This window comes from Gavialis gangeticus, unplaced genomic scaffold (genome assembly GCF_001723915.1).
Source record: "Gavialis gangeticus isolate Ggan-Ray unplaced genomic scaffold, GavGan_comp1, whole genome shotgun sequence".
NCBI lineage: Eukaryota > Metazoa > Chordata > Crocodylia > Gavialidae > Gavialis > Gavialis gangeticus.
The window spans coordinates 158,764,210-158,768,554 of NW_017729032.1; the positions used below are offsets into that span (position 1 = coordinate 158,764,210).

At 40.3% G+C, this 4,345-nt stretch overlaps 1 protein-coding gene across 5 annotated transcripts in view; it reads right to left on the minus strand.

Annotated features, from left to right (window-relative positions):
- Positions 1-4,345, minus strand: part of PPP2R3B (protein phosphatase 2 regulatory subunit B''beta) — a 116,685-nt gene that overhangs the window by 12,923 nt on the left and 99,417 nt on the right. The gene's annotated exons all lie outside the window — the stretch shown is intronic.

Consider the following 4,345-nt stretch of genomic DNA (forward strand, 5'->3'; position numbering starts at 1 on the left):
TTTTTTTTTTTTTTTTTTTTTTTAGTATCAGCATAGGTAGGTTCCTCAATACCTCACCTTCCTCTTTTCAGAATACATTCTAATAGACTGAAATCCTGAATCATAAATAAAGTTATTCAAAATCTATAGTGGAATTGCTTATTCCTAGAAACCCTTACACTAATTCTATGATGTCAGGAGCTGGATTTTGCTTATCTTGTCAGGAACATCAGTGTTGATATTGCCAAATAATTAAACTGGGAAACTTTTACGCTGAACTTAGAGCTAGATTTTCAGGCACTTGTACCATATCAAGAAAGGCAGCTGTTACTAAAGATCCTGGCATGAGATCTTGTCTACCAGGAATCTTAGGCACCTAAGAAGTTTCCTTATATAATGTAGTAACTCAAGAGGACTGTGTCAACTTAGTTCTCTGTTGTGCAAGCTTTTCTACTATTACTGCAACTGATTATTAGCCAAAGGGTTGCTTTTTTTGAATAAGCAAGCTAGAATTGCCTTGCATTTCTTTCACCAATGAAACATACTTCGCTTAAAAGTTCTTATACGACAAGGAACAACAGAACAGTCCACCTAACCCGGTATCCTGCATCTGCCAGCAGCAAATAGTAGATGCTTTAGAGCAGCAGTGCTCACTGTTCTGGCACCCACCTGGCTGGGGCTGGAGCTGGGCACCAGAGGCCCTGTGCTGCCCCCCGCATACAGGGATTGTGGGCTCATTACCCTGCACGCTTGATCTGGCATGCAGGGCCACAGCTCACAAGGCTCCCCACAGATCCATGGGGAGCCTCATGGGTCAAACAGGTGAGGACTCCCATGGGCTGAGGATCAGATATGGCCCACAAGCAAAAGGTTGTACACCCCTACATTAGGAGGGAGTGTGTGTAATGAATGGGGCATGTCTAGCATAATCCATTCCCTTCCATGCCCTGGCATTAACCACCAAAATGGTTAAACCTCATCTGGAAATAACTGGAAATATTAAGAGTTGAGACATTTCTATCAATTTGTTTTAAACAAGGTTTTTTGTTTGTTTGTTTTTAAATAAAACCAGCATTAAACTGAGCCAAATTTCAGTTTATAAAAATGCCTCTTTAAGCCAACTACAACTTTTCTTGTTCTGCTCTTTAGATTCTAATAAGTCTACTTCTAGTCTTCTAGAAACTTGCTTACTAAGCTTAACTTATAACTGTTCACATAGTAGTGTCCTAGTTTTGATGCATTTGAAATACCCTAATTAAATGCTTCCAACCCAGGGGTTTCTATTAAATTTGATAATACAGGATTTCAGCATAGAAGCATGTTTCAACAAGATGCAATTAGTCATGGCTCCAATAAGACAACAGAAGTACTGTCCCACTTAACAGATTTAAGTAAACTAGGACACTTGTCACAAGTATCTACCCTTAAACATTAAGTCTAACTGATAAATGATGCAAGGAAAAGCAACAAAAAAAGTAAAAAGCAAGACCACGCAAATACTGGTAAATTGTGCCTTTAGCAATATTTAAGTATTTTTTTTATAGCTGGATTCCAAAGAGTTTTGTAGGTAAAGTCAAGAAACATTCAAGCTTTAAAAATGAAATTGCTTCACTTCCCATCTGCACTCATCTTTGAATAGAAGTAGCCCCAAATGCTATTTTGGAACTTAAATTTATACCAGGGTGATGCAAGAAATCTGACACTCAAAGGTCTGAAGTTGATATGCATGTTTGACTAACAAATCCATAAACAGGATAGTTCTTCACCGTCTCAGTTACAGGTAATACATCACTGATATCAAGACAGACTGCAGGAAGAACAGGTCAAATCATTCCCTGATAATCTAATGAAGATTCTGATTTTATAGACACCATGGGGGTAGAAGTAGGGTGGTTTCAGGAATAGCTCATCAGAAAACAACTGGATAGGCGGTTTTGTTCTGGAGTTCCTGAAGTCTATCTGTAAAAACTAGCCAAGCACAGCAACGAGGAGTCTTCAGGCCTATCATTCCAGAACACGGTGGATACACAGTAATGGAATCCCAGGGTGCTGGGATGTAGGGACCAGTGTTTCATTCCCAGGTGCATCACAGGCTGTGACCAAGGCAAGCCATGGAGACCCAGATCCCTTCGCTACCTTTATAGACCTGGGCTTAAGTCTGTGCCTCATTTCTACATTTATAAAACAGGATTACAGTATTGATTTACCCCATAGGAGGTCTGGCAGATGAGTTTGCTATTTGTGCGAGAACTCTGGTACCAACCTGATGCCAGGGACCTGGGACAAGGCGATACAGTGGCTGGAGAATAATAGGGCCAGAGGCACTTGGGCACATATTACTGTTACAGAAGCAGCTCTTGTTAAATTACATAGTAAGAAAAACCAGCAAAATCTTGCCATAAGGTCCATCAGGACTGAGGCCTCTGGTAGACCAATGTGATCATGAGATTGGGATCTGAGAAATTTTATGCCTGATCCAAGAAACTACGCATCTTGCCACGCCAGACGTGTATGGCAGGATGTGTAATTTTTGGAATCAGGCAAGCTCCTCTGATCCCAACTGTATGACTGTCAGGTGCACCAGGGGTTGGGTGGGGAGTAGTGCTATGTCCCAGGCCTGGAACTGCCTCTGGAAATCAGGTGCTGGCATCTGGGTCCAAGACCAGAAGCTCCATTCTGCCTGGTCTCAGGTCTGGGGCAGCTGCATGTCTGGGACTGTTTGTGTCCCATCCTGATTATCAACTCTTCTTCAGGATGGGACATGGGCAGCCCCCATGGTCTGGGCTGCAGGCCACATGTTCAGTTTAAAGAAAAATACAGAACATCCATGAAGATATTCCACATTTTAATTAATTAAATTTAATGTGAAATAGCATTGTGGCTGATTTGCTATTCTATTGCACCACAAATTGGTTCAGAATGTTACAATTTATGGCATTATTAACACATTAATTGCACCAGTATCCTTAGCGCAATTAATTTCCCAGTATCTTAAAAAGGGATGCAGTTTCCTGGAATACAGGCCTAGAAACTAACCATACATTCCAGAATTACTATTAAGATAAATCTAGCTGAACCACCTGGAGTCAGCATACTGCAGACATCTGTGGAAGGGATGCAGGATGCTTTAAGAAACCGGTCACAGATGCTGGCCTTAGACTGCTCCCATTAATATTTATCAGACTGGCTCTTCTAAGGCTTTCACCAGGAACTCTGTGCCACAAGATGATCTCTTCACACGGAAATTTCTCTATTGGAATAAGTCAGGATACTGAAAGATCCAGAGGATTCACTTTGTACTATGGACTTAAGACCCAATAAAAATGGGTTTCAATCAACACCACAGGACCATCATTTCAGGGACCACTGTCTTAATACAGGAATCTCTCCAAAGACTTCCATCATACCCCAACACCGTGATTCTCAGCCAGTATGCCATGGCACCCCGGGGTGCCTTGAGATTTTTTTTAACCGTGCCACACAATGTTAGAACTGTTAGGTGTGTAAACATAATTCACAATATAAAACACAGGGATTTCAAATATGAACCCAAAGTGTTAAAAATATCCTGACCCGGTTGCAGTCTTTGAGTTTTCTGCAACAGAAAAATTGCTCTATTTTTCTACACTCAAAAAGAGAAAAAGAAGAGCTGGCATTTTCCAAGGTGGTCCTCAAACCAAAAATAAAGTTCAGAACCACTGCCCTAATGGACCCTCTTGGGCTTCTTTAAAGAATAACCCTTTTCAGCCTTGAAATCTGTATTATGTTTTAGTTCTGAAAGATGCTCAGAGTTCACGTTATTCATACTAGGACATTTTCTGGAGGCCTCTTGTACTTGACCTGCTATAGCCCCCTGCTCCAAAATGTGCAATTGCAGTCTTTTGGGGCCATGCCTGAGAGTTCCAAGAGAGCATATTCAGCTAAAATAGGCTGCATGACTAAGACTTTGCCCATCTGATGCAAGCACATCTTTTAGCACTATATTTTCCCATGGCCCTGAAAATGTCTAACTTAACACCCAAAAAACCCTTTAAAAGCTAAGTATCAATAATGGCTCCAAACTATAAGTGGCAACTACATTATTTTCAGTCACGAACATTAAAAACACTAAATTTAAACTAAAATGTACACATCTAAGCATCAAACAAGGGAGACTGATTTTGCAACTGGTTTGGCAAATGAATAGAAAAGTGAAGAATAATTAGAAGTGGGAAGATTTTAAATGGGAAATGGGAATAATTAGAAATGGGAAAAAATATGAAATTGCAAAGATACTATTTTCAGGGTTCGAAATTAACTTTTTTAGTTTGTGAAAAAACAGGGTTTCAGTAAAAGAAAATGTAGATGCTTGGTATTACTTGCTTTT